The 22,908-nt window shown below is 44.9% G+C and overlaps 1 pseudogene; it reads left to right on the top strand.

Moving 5' to 3' along the window:
• The first annotated feature begins 1,103 nt into the window (after positions 1 to 1,103).
• The window catches only part of LOC148147686 (NACHT, LRR and PYD domains-containing protein 3-like), a 68,822-nt pseudogene continuing 47,017 nt past the window's right edge, over positions 1,104 to 22,908 (top strand).

The following is a 22,908-nucleotide window of genomic DNA, read 5'->3' as shown; positions in this document are numbered from 1 at the left end:
CCCACCCAGACCCATTCCACTACCACTATGGGCAATTTAGCATGGCCAATTCACCTGACCTGTACATCTTTGGATTGTGGGAGGAAACCAGAGTACCCGGAGGAAACCCACGCAGACACAGGGAGAATGTGCAAACTCAACACAGTCAGTTGACTGAGGTGGGAATTGAACCTGGTGCTGTGAGGCAACAGTGCAAACCACTGAGCCACCGTGCCACCCTAATTCTGCAACTGTGCCCCAGAAACACTGTGCATTTCAGGGGAATCTCTAGCCTGTCTGAGTAATCTATAAAGGAGGTGAAATCAATTGCTGCCAACCTCAAAAAAATCATTGAGTGCATGACTGTTTTTTGTGAGCAATTTGCTGTCCATGTTTCTTCCCCAAGTTTTTTAAAAGTGCAAATGATTCAGTTAGAGAGAGGTTGCTGCTGTGGTTCAGATTCTTTAAACTTCATATGACATGGAGCAACAATTATCTTTGTGCCATTATTTTAAGTTTGGGCTCAGGCATGGAGAGTGTTTGATCAGTAACTTTCTCTCTCTCTTACAGTTAGTCTAGTGGTGATTGTAATCTTAACTCGGCAGAAGTGTGGCCTTTCTACATGCACCACTCGCTATCTGATGGCCATGGCAGCGTCTGACCTACTGTTCACCATTGTTTATTTCATCCTTCGCCGATTCTCTTTCTATTATTATCCATCATGTTTCCTGCACATCACTCCTGTTTGTAGTGTTATCTATGCCCTGGTCCTCTTAACCATGGATTGCTCTGTCTGGTTCACTGTTGCTTTTTCTTTTGATCGATTTGTTGCCATTTGTTTTCATCAGATGAAAACTAAGTATTGCACAGAGAAAACTGCAAAGAGGGTTGTAGCAACAATCTGCATTTTCTTTTCTTTAAAGAACATTCCCAACTACTTTCGATATGAACCTAGACAGATGATCAACAATATTCCATGGTACTGTAAAACGAGGTCCAGTTATTATCATGCTCAGTGGGAAAGTTTTAAATTCTTTGAACATTTTTTAACACCAATGTTACCATTTACTTTTATTCTCTTTCTCAACATTCTGACTGCCAGACACATCTTCGAGGCCGTAAGGATGCGTAAGGGACTGAGGGCCCAGGGAAAAATGGAGAATGACCGAGAGATAGAGAGCAGAAAGAATTCTGTGATCTTACTCTTTGCCATTACCACCAGCTTCATACTGTTGTGGTTGACATCTATTTTACTGTTCTTTGAAGCTGGTTATTCCTTGGATTTCTATGATTTTCGTACGTTTGAAGACATTGCATATATGCTACGGAACCTCAGTTGCTGCACAAATGCACTTATTTATATGATGACACAGAAAAAATTCAGAGGCCAGTTAAAGTATGCAGTGAAATATCCAGTTATAAAAATAATTCAATTGATGAACAAATCCAAGTAACTGAGAGCCAACATTAGCTGCAGCAGATAATGGAACGAGGAGTCGACCTGAGGCATGGTCAGAAGGCGAAGGAGGCATATCAACGTGACAACATTTCTTTTCAAATGGACAAAGAATGACTCCATCTGAGGAACAAAATGAAAGACACTGCAACATTAAAGCCAGTGTAAAGTGCTGTTAGCAAGGAGCAACAGTAGAAATCTGAACAACAAAAGCGTAAGCGAAAAAGGAGTTAGACATGCATGAAAGTTACGTTCACCCCAAGAAATCAGTTCTCAGTCGGTGACACAAATACATAAATAAGTGAACTGGATGAAAGGATCATTGTAGACTACAAGCCCAGAGAGGGAAACGGAGCAACAGAGTCCTCTCCACTCTTCCTCACTGAATTCACTGATCCACACATCTCGACAAAAGGGAAAAAAGTGTTATAAAGAGTAAATCATGTCCTGTTAATAATTCTGCGTCTTCTGATTGCAAGTTTATTTTCAACAATAATTTACTTTATTTCCATTCAGTCCCTGGTATCATTCTGTTTCTTTATTCCTTCCTTTCCATGAAGCAGCTGATGGGTTTGTGGGGAATCCAAGCCCAACCAGAGAGACTCCTGGACTCTCTCTCTCTGCACCTTCCAATGACCCAGCTCCCCTTCCAATTGAAGATGCTCCTTCAAATCTGCCTCTTTATATCAGTTACTGTCACCTGACCTAATACCACCTTCGGTGGGTCAACACCAGCTCTGTTTAATTGTCGTGATAAAGTTCTTTTTTAAATGTGTTTGGGGATTATGTTGAGTTAAAGTGGACAGTGACGGTGCTATCGTGGTGAGTATAGCGACCTTCCAAACAGGTGACCTGGGTTTGATTCCCGGCAATCGCAAATTATGATTTTGACATTGGTCAATCGGAAAGCTCAAAGACAAAAGGAATTTGATCAGGGTGAGAATATATACAGCTTCAATTCCAAGACAGTAAAATGCTACGCAGAAGCAGACAGAGACAGTCTGGCCTAAACTATTTACCTGCTACTTTCTCTCGTCCCTCCCTCAAATCCCACAAAAATGACTCTGGTTGTGCTCCATCTCTGGGGCAGGTTTGCCACAGGGAGAGGGAGCTGGGAGCTGACTGGATGAGCTGGGACTTGGGTGGAGAGGGCATCTTTGAGTGACAGACCTGGGAGTATTTCAAACAGGTTCTGGCAGCCATTGTCCCTTTCGCCATGTGCATTATGCAGGGAGTGAGTATCTGTGTGGTTCTGTCTGTCTCTGTGAGTGAGAGTGGGGAGTGTTTGAATTTCAATCCCAGATTGATCCTTTAATACCCCCCATTCCCTCCCTGAACCAGTGCCTCCTAAAACAAGGCCCTGGAGCAGGGTCTGTCCCCACTGGGAAAGAGGGAGTGTGAGAGACCATCGAGAGAGCTGTGACCAACCTGAATGGAGTGTATCGCCACTTTAATCTCGTCATGTCTTTCCTTAACTCCTGTTTCTCTCTCTCTCTGAGCTTCTCTCTTCTCTCTCTCTCTCTCTTCTTCTTACTGAAAGTTTCTTTTTGTCTTTTTCTCTCCTACTTCTTCTTTCAACTTTGTCGATATTTTTCACACTCTCTTGCTTTTTATCTTCTTGTTTCACTTTCTCTCTCTTTCTTTCCTTCCCTATTTCTGTCTTTCAATCCTGAAACTGCAGCCCTCCCACCCCAAGTTTACATACCCCACTGGCAAATTTTGCAGTCTCACAAACCATGGCCCTTCCCTGTGTGTCTTCATCTCCCCTGAACTACCCATTCTGTACTTCCTCCATTACATACCCACTGTGTATAAGAGACCCTCTGTGCCTCCATCCATCCACAATCCTCCCCATGCCGTGTCCTAGCCCCTGGGGTGGATGACAAAGGGAGCATGTGCAGAGACAAACCTGCCTTTTGACTGCCTGCTGCAATGTCACAGAGTCATAGAGTCATACAGCACAGAAACAGATCCTTCGGGCCAACCTGTCCACACTAACCACATTCCAAAACTAAAAAGACCCACCTGCCTGTGCTTGGTCCATATCCTTCCAAATCTTTCCTGTTCATGAACTTATCCAAATGTGCATCTTGTAAAGGCAAATCAGGGCAGGACATATACAGTAAGGTCCAAGGGAGTGTTGCTGAACAAAGAAACCTTGGAGTTCAGGTTCACTGTTCCTTGAAAGTGGAGTTGCAGGTAGATAGGCTAGTGAAGAAGGCAGTTGGAATGCTTTCCTTTATTGTTCAGAGCATCGAGGAGAGGAATTGGGCTGTCATGTTGCAGCTGTACATTGGTTAGGCCACTTTTGGAATACTGCAGTTTTGGTCTCCCTCCTTTAGGAAGGATGTTGTGAAACTTGAAAGGGTTCAGAAAAGATTTACAAGGATGTTGCCAGGGTTGATGAGTTTTAGCTATAGGGAGAGGCTGAATAGACTGAGGCTGTTTTTCTTGGAATGTTGGAGGCTGAGGGGTGACCTTGTAGGGGTATATAAAATCATGAGGGGCATGGGCAGGTTAAAACAAGAGGACATTAGCTGAAGGTGAGAAGGGAAAGATTTAAGGGCGACTTTTACACACAGAGGATGGTGCATGTATGGAATGATATGCCTGAAGAAATTGTGGAGGCACGTACAATTACAACATTTAAAAGGCATCTGCATGTGTATATGAATAGGAAGAGTTTAGAGGGATATGGGCGAAATACTGGCAAATGGGGCATAATTTATTTGGTGTATATGGTTGGCATGGACGGGTTGGACTGAAGGGTCTGTTTTTGTGCTGTACATCTCTATGCCTCTATGCCTTTTAAACGTTGTAACTGTAGGTGCATTCGTCACTTTCTCTGGCAGTTCATTCCAACACGCATCCACTTTCTGTGTAAAAAAGTTGCCCCTTATGTCCTTTTTAAATCTTTCTCCTCCCACCTTTAAATATGAGCCCCTGTTTTGTTATTCCCCCACCTGAGGGAAAAGGCCTTGTCATTTACCTTCTCTCTGCACCTCATGGTTGTATAAACCTCAATAATGTCAACCCTCCACCCCCAATGTACCAGTGAGAGAAGTCCTAGCCTTTCCAGTCTATATTTACATCTCAAACCCTCCATTCCTGGTAAATCTTGGTAAATCTTTCCTCAACCCTCTCCAGTTTAATCCTTCCTGTAACAGGGAAATCAGAATTGCACACATTAATCCGGAATAGGCCTCCCCAACACTCTGTAAAACCTCAGTATAACATCCCAACTGCTCTATTCAATGGTCTGAGCAATGAAGGCAAGCATGCTAAATGCCTTCTTAACCACCCTATCGACCAAAACACACATTTCAAAGAATGATGTACCTGAATCCTGAGGCCTCTCTGTTCTACAACACGACCCAGGGCCCTACCATTAACTCTTATCTTGTTTGTTTTACCAAACGCAATCCCTCACATGTTTCCAAATTAATTTCCATCTGCCATTCCTTCGTCCATTGACTCAATTGATCAAGATCTCTTTGTAATCTTAGCTAACATTCTTCACTGACCACTTCACCACCCATTTTGGTGTCATCCACAAACTTACTAACCGTGCCTTCTATATTCTCATTAAAATCATTTATATAAATGACAAACAAAACTGGATCCCCAGTACCAATCCCTGTGGAACACTGCTGGTCACAGGCCTCCAGTCCAAAACATATACCTCAACCATCACTGTCTGTTTCTTAACATGAAGCCAAATTTGTATCCAATTAGCAAGCTCACCCTGAATCCCATGTGATCTAATTTTATTAATTTGAATCCCATGCAGAGCCTTGTCAAAGGCTTTGCTGAAGTCCAAGTAAACAATGTTTGCCGCTCTGAGTTTAGATTAGTTTAGCAGCCTCCCCCCCCTCCCCCACCCCCCACCCCCTCGCCACTCCCTGCATTCCTGATGAAGGGCTTTTGCCCGAAATCATTTTGGTCACTTCTTAAAAAATACTCAATCAAATTTGCGAGACATGAATTTCGTCACACAAATCCATGCTGACTATCCCCATGCAATCCTTTCCCCTCGAAATACATATAAATCTGTTCTTTCAGAATCACCTCCAACAACTTCTCCATCATCAAAGTCAGACTCTCAGATTAATAATTCCCTGGCTTCTCCTTACATCCTTTCTTAAACAATGGTACAACATGACCCACCCTCCAGTCCTCTGGTATTTCACCCATGTTTATAGATGATACAAATATTTCTGCTGGGGCTCCCACAATTCTGACCCTAATGCCCCACCATGCCCTGGGATACACTTGCTCAGGTCCTAGAGATTTATCTACCTTTGTGTTTTCGAAGACCTCCTGCACTTTCTCTTCTGTAATGTCATCCATTTTCAAAACATCAATATTTATTTCCTCGAGTTCTCTCGCCTCCATTTCTTTCTCAACTGTAAAAACTGATGCAAAATATTCATCTCCTGAGGTTCAACACAAATATACTATTGTTAATCTTTAAGGGGTCTCACTCTCTCTGGAGTTGTTGTCTTGCTGTAAATGTCTTTTAGAATCTTTTTCGATTTTCCTGAACCTTATCTGCCAGGGCTATCTCATATCACTCTTTGCCTTCCTGATTTATTTCATAAGAATACTCCAATACTCTTTGTAGTCTTCAAGAGATTCAGTTAATCCCCATTGTCTGTAGCCACTATATGATTCTTTTTTATTTTTGACAAGAACTTCAATATTTTTATTCATCCATTGTTCCCTAATCTTACCAGCCTTGCCTTTCACTCTAACAGGAGCAACATGCTCTGAACTCTCCTTACCACACGTTTCTAAATAGCGCTGGATTAGGAAAATTAAGCTCCTCTGCTATTACAACATTATTATTCTTACATACATCTGAGATCTCAACCTATTTTCTTCTCGATTTCCCACTGACGACTGGGGGCCAGTAGTCCAACCTTATCAAGGTTATCATCCCTTTCTTATTTCTCATTTCAGACCATATATTTTCACGAAATAGTCCCACAGTAATAGCTACACTAAGGACAGTAGTAAAGTACAGAGTAATGATTTTCTTAATCAAAAATGCTATCCCCCCTCCTCTCTTGCCTCTCTTTCTCTCCTTCCTATAACAGTTAAAACCCAGAACATTGAGCAGCCTGTCTTGTCCTTGCCTCAGCCACGTTCCTGTAATCGCTCTGACAGGCAAGTTCTATGTTGTCATCCATACCCGGAGTCCATTCGCCTTATCAGTATCGAAATAAATGCAGTTTAATTCTTCAGAGTTACTTCGGGCTCTGAATTGCTTTTGTTTATCTTTTCTAACTTGCTGTTTTCTGATTCAGAACCATCCTCATCTTTCTGTCTATTATCACTGTCTATTTGCCCCACCCTCCCTCCCTAAAACAAAGGGTTCACAGCCTCTCGACATAGAACCCACCAGGATATAGGTCCCTCCCCAGTTCAGGTGAAACCCTCCCTTTTCGAACAGGCTTTTTCTGTACCAGAAGAGATCCCAATTATCCACGAAATGGAATCCCTGCACGTTGCACCACCTCTTCAGGCATTGATTTATCTGCCCTGTTCTTCCCTCATTTGAAATTGGGACTGGAAGTAAGCCAGAGATTCCTGCTTGTGATATTCTGTTTCTTTAACCTTCTGTCCAAGCTCTTATACTGACCCTGCAGAGCCCTAACCCTTGCCCTGACGATGTCATTCCTCCCAATGTATACAACACTACACCTAACATTAATTATGAAAGAATTATATCCTGCATCAGCCCGGTCCCCCTGTTCTATAACACTACCCAAGGCCCTAGCAGTAATTATATAAGAAGTATGTCCTACACCTACGAGGTCCCCCTGTTCGACAACACTACCCAAGGCCCGATCATTAATTACAAAGAATTATGTCCTACTTTTCGTTATATAAGTATTATGCATTATATTCCCTCAGTCCCCATGTTGTGCAACACTACCCAAGGCCCCACCATTAATTATTTGAGTTTATATCCTACATCTCCTGGGTCCCTCTGTTATGAAACACGACCCAAGGGCCTACCATTAATTATGTATGAATTATGATTAGATTAGATTACTTTACATTGTGGAAACAGGCCCTTCGGCCCAACAAGTCCACACCGACCCGCCGAAGCGTAACCCACCCATACCCCTACATTTACCCCTTACCTAACACTACGGGCAATTTAGCATGGCCAATTCACCTGACCTGCACATCTTTGGACTGTGGGAGGAAACCGGAGCACCCGGAGGAAACCCACGCAGACACGGGGAGAAAATGCAAACTCCACACAGTCAGTCGCCTGAGGCGGGAATTGAACCCGTGTCTCTGGCGCTGCGAGGCAGCAGTGCTAACCACTGTGCCACCGTGCCGCCCATGAATTATGTCCTACATCCCCTTGTTTCTCTGTTCTACAACACTACCCAAGGCTTTCCCATTCGTTATATAACATTTATGTCGTACACTCCCAGGTCCCTGTTCCACAACACGACAAAGTCCTTCCATTAATTTTATAAGAGTTATGTCCTACAACCCCGAAAACCCTGTGTTCTAAAGCATTACCCAAGGCCCTAACATTGATTATCTCAGAATTATGTTCTACACCCCCAAGGTCCCTCTGTTCTACAACACTTCCCAAGCCCTACCATTAATTATAATAGAATTATGTCCGACACCCCCACATCCCTCTGTTCTACAAAACTATCCAGGTCGTACCATTAATTACACACGAATAATGTCCTACACCCCCTTGGTCCCCCGTTACACAACATTATCCAAAGCCCTACCATTAAGTTCATAAGAATTATGTCCTACAACCTTGAAATCCCTGTGTTGTATAACACTACCCAAGGCCCTAACATCAATTATATAATAAATGTGTCCTTAACCCCTCCAGGTCCCTCTGTTCTACAACACTACCCAAGGCCTTAACATTAATTATATGAGCCATAATTATGTGCCATAAATAAACAGGTGCCAGGGTCTGTGATGTCTCGGATCGTACCTTTGGGGTCCTGAAGGTGACCAGCCTCAAGTCGTGGTCCCAGTAGGTACCAATGACATAGGTAGAAAGAGGGATCGGGATGTAGGGCAGAATTTCAGGGAGCTAGGGTGGAAGCTGAGAGCTAGAACAAACAGAATTGTTATCTTTGGTTTGTTACCCATGCCACGTGATATCGAGGCAATGAATAGGGAGAGATATCAGCTGAACACGTGGCTGCAAGCATGGTCCAGGAGGGAGGGTTTCAGGTTCTTGGATAATTCTGGAGAAGGTGGGACCTATACAAACAGGACAGTCTTCACTTGAACCAGAGGGGTAATATCCTGGGCAGGAAATTTACGAGTGCTATTCGGGTGGGTTTAAAAGAGCTCAGCAGGGGGATGGGAACCTGAGGTGTAGTTGCAGTGCACAGGAGGATGAGAGTAGGTAGGTCAGTGACAGGATTTCGTGGTCACAGGAATGTGCTGGCAGACAGCAAACTGGTTTGAAGTGTGTCTACTTCAACGCCAGAAGTATCCGAAATAACGTAGAGTTTGCAGCATAGATAGATATTTGGGACCTTGATGTGTGGCCATTTCAGAGACATGGATAGAGCAGGGTGATGAATGGATGTCACAGGTTCCAGGGTTAGATCTGTGAAAGCAACAGGATGGTCATTATGGGGGACTTTAACTTCCCCAACATTGACCGGAAATGCTATAACTCTAGTACATCAGACGGATCAGTTTTTGTCCAATGTGTACAGGAGTGTTTCCTGTCACAGTATTTCGAAGGGCCAACAAGAGGGGAGGCCACAAAAGATCTTGTACTTGGTAATGAACCAGGCCAGGTGTTTGATTTAGTTGTAGATGAGCACTTTTGAGAGAGTGACATAATTCAGTTATGTTTAGTTTAGTGATAGAAAGGGATAGGTACATGCCACAGGTCAAGAGTTATCGTTGAGGCAAGGGCAATTATAATGCGATTAGGCAAGAATAAGGATGCATAGAATGGGGAAACAAAATGCAGGGGATGCAGACAATGGAAATGTGGAGCTGGTTTAAGGAACAAATATTGCGTGTCCTTGATAGGTATGTCCCTGTCAGGCAGGAAGGATTTGATAAGGTAAGGGAACCGTGGTTTACTAAAGAAGTTGTATCTCTTGTGAAGCGGAACCTGATCAGGTGTACCTGAGAACTCTGTGGGAAGGTAGGGACCGTGGGCCTCTTGCTGAGATATTTGTATCATCGATAGTCACAGGTGAGGTGCTGGAAGATTGGAGGTTGGCTAACGTGGTGCCACTGTTTAAGAAGGGTGGTAAGGAAAAGCCAGTGAGCCTGACGTTGGTGGTGGGCAAGTTGTTGAAGGGAATCCTGAGGGACAGGATGTACATGTATTTGGAAAGAACTGGTGAAAGATAGTCAACATGGCTTTGTGTGTGAGAAATCATGACTTACAACCTTGATTGAGATTTTGAAGAAGAAACAAAGAAGATTGATGAGGGCAGACAAGTAGATGTGATCTATATGGACTTCAGTCAGGCGTTCGACAAGGTTCCCCATGGGAGGCTGATTAGCAAGATTAGATCTCATGGAATACAGGGAGAACGGGATACAGAACTTGGATACAGAACTGGCTCAAAAGTAGAAGACACAGGGCGGTGGTTGAGGGTTGTTTTTCAGACTGGACACCTGTGACCAGTGGAGTGCCACAAGGATCAGTGCTGGGTCCTTTACTTTTGTCATTTACATAAATGATTTGGATGCAAGTATAGGGGTACAGTTAGTAAGTTTGCAGATGACACCAAAATTGGAGATGAAGTGGACAGTGAAGAGGGTTACCTCAGATTACAACAGGATCTGGACGAGATGGGCCAATGGGCTGAGAAGTGGCAGATGGAGTTTAATTCAGATAAATGGGAGGTGCTGCATTTTTGGAAAGCAAATCTTAGCAGGACTTATATACTTCATGGTCAGGTCCTAGGGAGTGTTGCTGAACAAAGAGAGCTTGGAGTGCAGGTTCATAGCACTTGAAAGTGGAGTCGCAGGTAGATAGGATAGTATAAAAGGCCTTTGGTATGCTTTCTGTTATTGGTAAGAGTATTGAGTACAGGAGTTGGGAGGTCATGTTGTGGCTGTACAGGACATTGGTTAGGCCACTGTTGGAATATTGTGTGCAATTCTGGTCTCCTTCCTATCGGAAAGATGTTGTGAAACTTGAAAGGGTTCAGAAAAGATTTACAAGGATGTTGCCAGGTTGGAGGATTTGAGCTATAGGGAGAGGCTGAACAGGCTGGGCCATTTTCCCTGGAGCGTCAGAGGCTGAGGGGTGACCTTATTGAGGATTACATAATTATGAGGGGCATGGATAGGATAAATAGACAAAGTCTTTTCCCTGGAGTCGGGGAGTCCAGAACTAGAGGGCATAGGTTGAGGGTGAGAGGGGAAAGATATAAAAGAGACCTAAGGGGAAACTTTTTCATGCAGAGGGTGGTACGTGTATGAAATGAGCTGCCTGAAGATGTAGTGGAGGCTGGTACAATTACATTTAAGAGGCATTTGGATGGGTATATGAATAGGAAGGGTTTGGAGGGTAATGGGTCGGGTGCTGGCAGGTAGGACTAGATTGTGTTGGGATAACTGGTCGGCATGGACAGGTTGGACCGAAGGGTCTGTTTCCATGCTGTACATCTCTATGACTCTAAGTAACAAAGAAGATTGATGCGCGCAGAGCGGTAGATGTGATCTATATGGACTTCATTAAGGTTCCCCATGGGGGACTGATTAGCAAGGTGAGATCTCATGGAATACAGGGAGAACTAGCCATTTGGATACAGAACTGACTCAAAGGTAGAAAACAGAGGGTGGTGGCGGAGGGCTGTTTTTCGACTGGAGGCCTGTGACCAGTGGAGTGCCACAAGGATCGGTGCTGGGTCCTCTACTTTTTGTCATTTACAAAAAAGATTTGGATGGGAGCATAAGAGGTACAGTTAGTAAGTTTGCAGATGACACCAAAATTGGAGGTGTAGTGGGCAGCGAAGAGGGTTACCTCAGATTACAACAGGATCTTGACCAGATGGGCCAATGGGCTGAGAAGTGGCAGATGGAGTTTAATTCAGATAAATGGGAGGTGCTGCATTTTTGGAAAGCAAATCTTAGCAGGACTTATACACTTAATGCTGAAAATGTGTTGCTGGAAAAGCGCAGCAGGTCAGGCAGCATCCAAGGAGCAGGAGAATCGACGTTCCGGGCATGAGCCCTTCTTCAGGCTCATGCCCGAAACGTCGATTCTCCTGCTCCTTGGATGCTGCCTGACCTGCGGCGCTTTTCCAGCAACACATTTTCAGCATTGATCTCCAGCATCTGCAGTCCTCACTTTCTCCTTAAACACTTAATGGTAAGGTTCTGGGGAGTGTTGCTGAACAAAGAGACCTCGGAATTCAGGGTCGTAGCTCCTTGAAAGTGGAGTCACAGGTAGATAGGATAGTGAAGAAGGTGTTTGGAATGCTTTCTTTAATTGGTTAGAGTATTGAGTACAGGAGTTGGGAGGTCATGTTGCGGCTGTACAGGACATTGGTTAGGACACCGTTGGAATATTGCATGCAATTCTGGTCTCCATCATATTGGAAAGGTGTTGTAAAACTTGAAAGGGTTCAGAATGGATTTACAAAGATGTTGCCAGGTTGGAGGATTTGAGCTATAGGGAGAAGCTGAATAGCCTGTGGCTGTTTTCCCTGGAGCGTCGGAGGTTTACAAAATTATGAGGGGCATGGATTGGGTAAATAGGCAAAGTCTTTTCCCTGGAGTCACGGAGTCCTGAACAAGATGGCACAGGTTTAGGGTGAGAGGAGAAAGATATAAAAGAGACCTAAGAGGCAACTTTTTCACACAAAGGGTGGTACGGGTGTGGAATGAACTGCCAGAGCAAGTGGTGGAGGCTGGTACAATTGCAACATTTAAGAGGCATTTGGGATGGGTATATGAATAGGAAGGGTTTGGAGTGATGTGGACCGGGTGCTGGCAGTAGGGACTAGATTGAGTTGGGATATGTGGTTGGCATGGACTGGTTGGACCGAAGGTTTCAATGCTATACATCTCTTTCCCTCTATGGAAGGAGGAGCTTATGTGTTGATGAGGCAAGATGGTTCAGATGAGGCGATGGAGAGTTACAAGTTAGGATGGATTTAAAGCGAGAGTTAAGAAGAGCAAAGAGAGGACACGAGCAGTTTTTAGCAAAAAGAATAAAGGAGAACCCTGAAGCTTTCTATAGGTGTGTGTGGAATAAAAGAATGATTAGGGTAGGAATAGGGCCAGTCAAAGACAGAAGTGGGAAGTTGAATGTGGACCCTGTGGAGATTGGAGATGTGCTAAATGAACATTTCTCATTGGTTTTCACTCAGGAAAAGGAGAATATTGTAGAGAAGAAGAACGAGGTATGAGATATTAGACTAGAAATGATTGAGGTTGGTTATGAACAGGTCTTATCAATTCTAGAAGAAGTGAAAGTAGACAAGTCCCCTCGGCCAGATGGGATTTATCCAAGAATTCTCTGGGCAGCTAGCGAGGAGATAGCAGAGCCTTTGGCTTTGATATTTGAGTCGTCATTGTCTACAGGTTTGGTATCAGAGGACTGGAGGATTGCAAATGTTGTGCCCTTGTTCAAGAAGGTCAGTAGAGATGTCCCAGGTAATTATTGACCAGTGAGCCTTATTTCTGTTGTAGGAACGGTTTTGTAAAGGATTATAAGAGATAATCTTTATAATCATCTAGCAAGCAACAATTTGATTTCAAATATTCAACATGGTTTCGTCAAGGGCAGGTCATGTGTCACAAACCTCATTGAGTTTTTTGAGAAGGTGACCAAGCATGTAGAAGAGGGTAGGGCAGTTGAAATGGTATACATGGACTTCAGCAAAGCCTTTGATAAGGTTCCACATGATAGGCTGTTGGAGAAAATGCAGAGGCATGGGATTGAGGGTGATTTAGCAGTTTGGATTAGAAACTGGCTTTCTGAAAGAAGGCAGCGAGTGGTAGTTGATGGAAAATATTCAGCCTGGAGTCCGGTTACTAGTGGTGTGCCACAAGGATCTGTTTTGGGACCACTGCTGTTTGTCATTTTTATAAATGACTCAGATGCAGGCATACATGGATGGATTAGTAAATTTGGAGACAACACTAAAGTCAGTGGAGTAGTGGACAGTGTGGAAGAATGTTATAGGTTGCAGGGGGACTTGGATAAACTGCAGAATTGGGCTGAGAGGTGGCAAATGGAGTTCAATGCAGCTACATGTGAGGTGATGCAGTTTGGGAAGAATAACAGGAAGGCGGAGTACTGGGTGAATGGAAAGATTCTTGGTAGTGTGGATGTGCAGAGGGATCTTGGAGTCCATGTACATAGATCCCTGAAAGTTGCCACCCAGGTGGATAGTGCTGTTAAGAAGGCATACGGTGTGTTAGGTTTTATTGGTAGAGGGATTGAGTTCCGGAGCCGCAATATCTTACTGCAACTATACAAAACGCTGGTGCGGCCACACTTGAATATTGTGTACAGTTCTGGTCCCCATATTTCGGGAAGGATATGGGCGCATTGGAAAAGGTGCAGAGGAGATTTACCAGGATGTTGCCTGGTCTGGATGGAAGGTCTTATGAGGAAAGGCTGTTCTCATTGTCAAGAAGAAGGCTAAGAGGGAATTTGATAAAGACATGCAAGATGATCAGAGGATTAGATAGGGTAGACAGTGAAAGTCTTTTTCCTAGGATGATGATGTCAGCGTGTACGAGGGAGCATAACTATAAATTGAGGGGTGATAGACTTAAGACAGATGTCAGAGGCAGGTTCTTTACACAGAGAGTGGTCAGGGCGTGGAATGCACTACCTGCTAATGTAGTCAAGTCAGCCACATTAGGGAGATTTAAACAATCCTTAGGTAAGTACATGGATGATGATGGAATAGTGTTGGAGGACGAGCTGAGAATAGTTCACAGGTCGGCACAACATCGAGGGCTGAAGGGGCCTGTTCTGCGCTGTATTGTTCTATGTTCTATGTTCTAAGGGCCTGTACTGTCATATTCTGTGTTCTTTTAGTCTATCTTACTCTCTTAGCCAAGCGATTCCATAAAGGGTCTGTACTGCTCTGCAATGTTCTATGTTCTATGAGTGGAACTCTCATTATTAACTGAACAGTTCCATAAAGGTCCTGTATTGCGCTGTCATATTCTAGTTTGTGTTAGTCTAATGACTTTTATGAGTCTAGCGGTTCCATAAAGGGACTGTACTGCATTGTAATTTTCTGAGTTCGATGAGTCTAACCTACGTTATTAGCTGAGCAATTCCATAAAGGGCCTGTAATGTGCTGTAAAGTGCTACGTTGTATTAGTCTAACTTCTTGTATTGGCCGAGGGGTTCCGTAAAGGGCCTGTAGTGCACTATAATGCTGTATGTTCTATGAGTCTAACTTCCTTCATTAGCCCAATGGTTCCATAAAGGGCCTGTAATGCGCTGTCATGTTCGATGCTGTATTAATCTAACTTCCTTTATTAGCTGAGCGGTTTCATAAAGAACATTAAAGTGCAGTACAGGCCCTATGTTCTATGTGTCTGACTTACTTTATTAGAAGAGCGGTTCCTTAAAGGGCCTGTACTGTGCTGTAATGTTCTATGTTCTATGTGTCTAACTTCCTTTATTCGCTGAGCCATTCCATAAAAAGCCTATATTGCGCTATAATGCTCTATTTCCTATGAATATAATGGTCATTATTAGCCGAGCGGTTCCATAAAGGGCCTGTACTGCGCTGTAATATGCTATGTTGTATTAGTCTATCATCCTGTATGAGCCGAGCGGATCCAAAAAGCGCCTGTTCTGCGCTGTACGGTTCTGTGTTGCATTAATCTAACTTCCTTTATCAGACGAGCGGTTCAATAAAGTGCTTGCACTGCGCTGTAATGTTCTATGTTCTATGAATTAGTAGCCGAGCAGTTCCATAAAGGGCCTGTACTGCGTTGTAATGTGCTACGTTGCATTAGTCTAATTTCCTTTGTTAGCCGAGTGGTTTCATAAAGAACTTTATAGCGCAGTACAGGCCTTATGTTCTATGCATCTAACTTACTGTATTAGAGGTGGGGTTCCTTAAAAGGCCTGTACTCTGCTGTAATGTTTTATGTTCTATGAGTAGAACTCATTATTAGCCAAGCAGTTCCTGAAAGGGCCTGTACTGCACTGTCATGTTATATGTTCGATGAGTCAAACTTCCTGTATTAGCCGAGCGGTTCCATGAAGCTCCTGAACTGCGCTGTAATGTTCCATGTTCTGAGTCTAACTTCCTTTATCAGCCGAGCGGTTCCATAAAGGTCCCAGACTGCGCTGTAATGCTCTTTGTTTGATGAGTCTAACTTCCTTTATTCGCTGAGCGATTTCATAAAAGGCCTGTACTGTGCTGCAATGCTCTATTTCCTATTAATATAACGGTCATAATTAGCTGAGCGGTTCCCTAAAGAACCTGTACTGCGTTGTAATGTTCGATGAGTCTAATTTCCATTATTAGCCGAGCGGTTCCATAAAGGACCTGTACTGCGCTGTAATGTTCTATGTTCTATTAGTCTAACTTCCTTTGTCAGCTGAGCGGTTCCATAAAGTGCTTGTACTGCACTGTCATGTTCCATGTTTTATGAGTCTAACTTGCTTTATTAGTCGAGTGGTTCCATAAAAGGCCTGTACAGCACTGTAATGCTCTGTATTCGATGAGTCTAACTTGCTTTATTCACTAAGCGATTCCAAAAAAGGCCTGTACTGCGCTGAGGTGCTCTATTTCCTATGAATATTACGGTCATAATTAGCTAAGTGGTTCCGTAAAGGGCCTGTACTGTGTTGTAATGTTTTGTGTTCCAGGAGTCTAATTTCCTTTATTAGCTGAGCAGTTCCACAAAGGATCTTTCCTGGGGTGTAATGTATTATGTTGTATGTGTTTACCTTCCTTTATTAAACGAGCGGTTCCATAAAGAGCCTGTGCTGCGTTGTAATGTTTTATGTTCTATGATTATAACTCATTATTAGCTGAGCGGTTCCATAAAGATCCTGTACAGCACTGTCATATTCTATGTTCTATGAGTTAACTTCCTTTATCAGCTGAGCACTTCCTTAAAGCACTGTACTATGTTCTATGTTCTATGAGTCTAACTTCGTTAGTAGCCGATTGGTTCCATAAAGGACCTGTTCTGCACTGTCATATTATGTTTTGTTTTAGTCTAACTTCCTCTATTAGTTGAGTGGTTCCAAAAAGGGCCTGTACTGTGCTGTAATGTTCTGTTCGATGAGTGGAACTCATTATTAGCTGAGCAGTTTCATAAAGGGCCTGTACTGCACTGTCATAGTCTAGTTTGTATTAGTGTAATGACCTTTATGAGCCCAGCGGTTCCATAAAGGGCCTGTTCTGCACTGTAATGTTCTATGTTCTCAGAGTCTAACTTTCTTTATTAGTTGAGCAGTTTCATATAGGGCCTGTAATGCACTGTAATGATCTATGTTCTATGAGTCTAACTTCCTTTATTAGCCAACTGGTTCCATAAAGTGCTGTACTGCTCTGTAATGTGCTATGTTCTATGAGACTAACTTCCTTTATTTGCCAAGCGGTTCCGTAAGCGGCCAGTATTGTGCTGTCATGTTCTATGTTCTATGAGTCAAGCTTCCTGTATTAGCCGACCAATTCCATAAAGCTCCTGTACTCCGCTGTAATGTTCTATGTGTCTTACTTCCTGTATTTGCCAAGTGGTTCCATAAAGGGCCTGTACTGTGCTGTCATTTTCTATGCTGTATTAGTCTAGCTTCCTTTATTAAGGAGGTGAGACTAATGCAACATAGAACACTACAACGCAGGACAGACAATTTTGTGGAACTGCTCGACTAATAAAGGAAGTTAGACTCAGGACATGGAACATTACAAAGCAGTACAGGTCCATTATGGAACTGCTCAGCTAATAAAGTAAGTTTGACTAATAAAACATAGAACTTGGCAGCGCAATACAGGCTATTTATGGAATCAATTGGCTAATAAAACTCGCTACCACAGCCACATTTGCTTCCTCAGTGCCCTCCTCCGTAACCAACTCATCCCACATGGACTCCGGATCACCTTTAAACCAGCAGAGTTCGGACCCGAACAGGACAAATAGTACAGACTACAGATTCAAAAACACCAGCAACAGTTCTCCTTCAAGATCCTCCGCTCCACGCTCGCAGCAATGCGTCGGCACCTCACCTCTCTACAGTCAGCCCTGCCTCAGCTGAGGGTCACCCTCACTCAGAACTGCAAAGGACCCCTTCTGTACTACATCCTCAGGAGAATTCATATTCTCAACAAACAGTATTTCAACTCCATCTCAAACATCAAAAACTGTAAGTACAAGAAACTTTTATCTACCCACCTCCATAACCAGCACTCCTCAAACATTCCAGTAGATTTCCCTGGCACCTGGAACTGCTCAGACGCCATTAGCCATGTGGCTGGTGCAGCTGCCACCCCCATGCTGATTGATGATGTCACTTCCGCCCCCATCATGGCCACTTTCACCCCTCACAATTCCTCATGCACCACACATGACATCACTTCCGCCCCTCACATCATCGCTGAAGTCACGTGCTCAGTGACGTCCGCCCCCCCACTGCCGTGTTTGCCATCACTTCCGCAACCACCAATGTCACTCAACTGCATTCTGCTGAAACACCCCCCACAGACCCCACTGTCACCATCCCCGTCCCCCCAGAACCCTGAGGGGAACACCACCCCTGCTCATGATTCCACCACCACACCCACTCCAGTTACAGGCTCTACCCCCACTCCCAGCTCCACACCCAGACCAGATCCTAGCTCCCAGCCCTGCCGAGTTTTCACCATCTTTCCAGACGAACAATCAGTCCTCAGCAAAGAACTCACCTTCATCCCCCTCTGACCACGCATCAATGAATTTAATACACGCCGTGATGTCAAACACGTCTTCCACCGCTTCCGCCTCCGAGCTTACTTTCACAATCAGGTCACTCGCCCAGCATCCAAAGACCCCTTCACCCGCCTCCAACACATTGCATCCACCTGGACACCCCGCGTTGGCCTATTACCCGCCTTCGACCTCTTCATTTCCAACTGCCGCCGGGACATTAACCACCTCAACCTGTCTACCCCCCATTCCCCACTCCAACCTCTCACCCTCACAACACACAGCCATCCAATCCCTCTGCTCCAATCCCGACCTCACCATCAAGCCAGCAGATAAAGGGGGTACAGTGGTAGTCTGGTGCACTGGTGAAGCCAAACACCTCTTCCTACTGGACCCTCGACCATGACCCCACCCCCGATCACCAAACCATCATCTCCAAGACCATACACACCTCATCACCTCAGGAGATCTTCCACACACAACTTCCAATCTCATAGTCCGGGAACCCCGCACTGCCCAGTTCTACCTCCTTCCCAAGATCCACAAGCCTGACCACCCTGGCCGACCCATTGTCTCAGCATGCTCCTGCCCCACCGAACTCATTTCTACCTACCTCGACACTGTCCTATCCCCCCTAGTCCAGGAACTCCCCACATACGTTCGAGACACCACCCACGCCCTCCACCTCCTCCAAGACTTCCGTTTCCCCGGCTCCCAACGCCTCATCTTCACCATGGATATCCAATCCCTCTACACCTCCATCCGCCATGACTAGGGCCTCCAAGCCCTCCATTTCTTCCTCTCCCAACGTTCCCAACAGTACCCTTTCACCGACACTCTCATTCGTTTGGCCAAACTGGTCCTCACCCTTAACAATTTCTCCTTCGAATCCTCCCACTTCCTCCAGACCAAAGGGGTAGCCATGGGCACACGTATGGGCCCCAGCTATGCCTGTCTCTTTGTTGGCTACGTAGAGCAGTCGATCTTCCGTAATTACACCGGCACCACTCCCCACCTCTTCCTCCGCTACATTGATGACTGCATTGGCACCACCTCGTGTTCTCGTGAGGAGGTTGAGCAATTCATCAACTTCACCGACACATTCCACCCTGACCTTAAATTTACCTGGACCATCTCTGACACCTCCCTCCCCTTCCTAGACCAACTTGATACCGACATTTTTTACAAACACACCGACTCCCACAGCTACCTGGATTACACCTCTTCCCACCCTACCTCCTGCAAAAATGCCATCCCGTATTCCCAATTCCTCAGCCTCCGCCGTATCTGCTCCCAGGAGGACCAGTTCCACCACAGAACACACCAGATAGCCTCCTTCTTTAGAGACCGCAATTTCCCTTCCCACGTGGTTAAAGATGCCCTCCAACGCATCTCATCCACATCCTGCACCTCCGCCCTCAGACCCTACCCCTCCAAACGTAACAAGGACAGAACGCCCCTGGTGCTCACCTTCCACCCTACCAACCTTCGCATAAACCAAATCATCCGCCGACATTTCTGCCACCTCCAAACAGACCCCACCACCAGGGATATATTTCCCTCCCCACCCCTTTCCGCCTTCCGCAAAGACCGTTCCCTCCGTGACTACCTGGTCAGGTCCACGCCCACCCTCCCATCCTGGCACCTTCCCCTGCCACTGCAGAAATTGCAAAACCTGCGCCCACACCTCCTCCCTCACCTCCATCCAAGGCCCTAAAGGAGCCTTCCACATCCATTACAGTTTTACCTGCACATCCACCAATATCATTTATTGTATCCATTGCTCCCGATGCGGTCTCCTCTACATTGGGGAGAGTGGACGCCTCCTAGCAGAGCGCTTTAGGGAACATCTCCAGGACACCCGCACCAATCAACCACACTGCTCCGTGGCCCAACATTTCAACTCCCTCTCCCACTCTGCCGAGGACATGGAGGTGCTAGGCTTCCTTCACCACCGCTCTCTCACCACCAGACGCCTGGAGGAAGAACGCCTCATCTTCCGCCTTGGAACACTTCAACCCCAGGGCATCGATGTGGACTTCAACAGTTTCTTCATTTCCCCTTCCCCCACCTCACCCTAGTTCTAAACTTCCAGCTCAGCACTGTTCCCATGACTTGTCCTACCTGCCTATCTTCTTTTCCACCTATCCACTCCACCCTCCCCCCACCCCCGACCTATCACCTTCATCCCCTCCCCCACTCACCTATTGTACTATGTGCTACTTTCTCCCCACCCCCACCCTCCCCTCACTTATCTCTCCACCCTTCAGGCTCTCTGCCTGTATTCCTGATGAAGGGCTTTTGCCCAAAATGTCGATTTTACTGCTCCTCGGATGCCGCCTGAACTACTGTGCTCTTCCAGCACCATTAATCCAGAATCTGGTTTCCAGCATCTGCAGTCATTGTTCTTACCTAATAAAGAAAGTTTGTCTCATAGAATGTAGAATATTACAGCACAGTATAGGCTCTTTATGGAACTGCTCAGCTAATTAAAGAAGTTAGACTAATACAACATAGAACATGACAGCGCAGTACAAGCCCTTTATGGAACCGTTCGGCTAACAAAGGAAGTTAGAGTAATAGAACATAGAACAGGCCCTTTATACAACCGCTTGGCGAATAAAGGAAGTTAGACTCAAAGAACATAGAGCCTTACAACGCAGCACAGGCCCTTTATGGAACTCCTCAGCTAATAAATGAAGTTAGACTAATACAACATATAACGTTACATCACTTCATGGAATTGTTTGACTAATAAATGAAGTTTGACTCATAGAACATAGCACATTACGGCGCAGTACGGTGGCACAGTGGTTAGCACTGCTGACTCACAGCGCCAGAGACCTGGGTTCAATTCATTCCTCAGGTGACTGACTGTGTGGAGTTTGCACATTCCCCCCGTGTCTGCGTGGATTTCCTCTGGGTGCTCCGGTTTCCTCCCACAGTCCAAAAATGTGCAGGCTAGGTGAATTGGCCATGCTAAATTGCCTGTAGTGTTAGGGGAATGGGTCTGGGTGGATTGCGCATTGGCGGTTTGGAGTGGACTTGTTGGGCTGAAGGGCCTGTTTCCACAATGTAAGTAATTTAATCTTTGTGGAATCGCTCAGCTAATAGCGGAGTTAGACTCATCATACAAACAGCATTACTGCGCAGTATCGGCCCTTTATGGAACCACTCGGCTAATAGTGGACATTAGAATAATACATCATAGAACAATCCAGCGCAGTACAGAGCTTTATGGAACAGCTCAGCTAATAAAAGAAGTTGGACTCATAGAACATAGACCATGACAGCGCAGTACGGGCCCTTTAAAGAACTGCTCGGCTGATAAAGAATGTTAGACTCGTAGGAAACATTACATTATAGTGCAACACAGTCCCTTTATGGAACTGCTCGGCTAATAAACAAAGTTAGACCACTACAACATATCACATGACAGTGCAGTACAGACCCGTTATGGAACCGCTCCACTAACAATAAAAGTTAGACTAATACAACGTTGCACATTATGGGCCTGAAGAAGGGCCTGTGCCCGAAACGTCGAATCTCCTGTTCCCTGGATGCTGCCTGACCTGCTGTGCTGTTCCAGCAATAAAGTTTCAACTTTGATCTCCAGCATCTGCAGACCTCACTTTCTCCCCTAATACAACGTTGCACATTATAGCGCAGTGCAGGCCCTTTATGGAACTGTTCGGCTCATAAAGGACATTAGACTAATACAAACTAGACTATTACAGCACAGTACATGCCCTATATAGAACCGCTCAGCTAATAATGAGAGGTCCACACATAGAACATAAAACATTACAGCGCAATACAGGCCCTTTATGAAACCACTAGTCTAATAAAGGAAGTTAGACTAATGCAACATAGAACATTACAACACAGTACAGGCCTTTTATGGAACTGCTCGGCTAATAAAGGGCGTTTGTCGAACACAGCATAGAAAATTGTAGTGCAGTACAAGCCCTTTATGGAACCGCTCATCTAAGAAAGCTGGACTAATGCAACATAGACCATGACAGCGCAGTTCAGGCCTTTATAGAACTGCTCGGCTAATAAAGAATGTTAGACTCATAGGAAACATTACGTTATAGTGCAACACAATCCCGTTATGGAACTGCTCGGCTAATAAACCAAGTTAGACTACTACAACATAGAACATGACAGTGCAGTACAGGCCCTTAATGAACTGCTCGGCGAATACAGAAAGTTACACTCATTGAACATAGAACATGACATCGCAGTACAGGCCCTTACTGGAACCACTCGGCTAATAAAGGAAGTTAGACTAATACAACATAAAACATTACAGCACAGTACAGGCCCTTTATGGAACCGCTCGGTGAATAAAGGAAGTTAGATTCATAGCACACAGTGCATTGCAGGGCAGTACAGGCGCTGCATGGAACCACTCGTCTAATACAGGAAGTTAGACAAATACAGCATAGAACATGACAGTGCAGTACAGCCCTTTATGGAATCACTCGGCAAATAAAGGAAGTTGGACTAAAACAACATAGAACATGACAGTGCAGTACAGGCCTTTAATGAACTGCTTGGTGAATACAGAATGTTAGACT

The sequence above is a fragment of the Chiloscyllium plagiosum genome, unplaced genomic scaffold (genome assembly GCF_037043375.1).
Source record: "Chiloscyllium plagiosum isolate Xiang-an unplaced genomic scaffold, Cpla_swu_hap1 HiC_scaffold_15, whole genome shotgun sequence".
Lineage (NCBI taxonomy): Eukaryota > Metazoa > Chordata > Chondrichthyes > Orectolobiformes > Hemiscylliidae > Chiloscyllium > Chiloscyllium plagiosum.
Note: the sequence above shows the minus strand (reverse complement) of the source record. Positions and strands in the feature narration are given on the sequence as shown.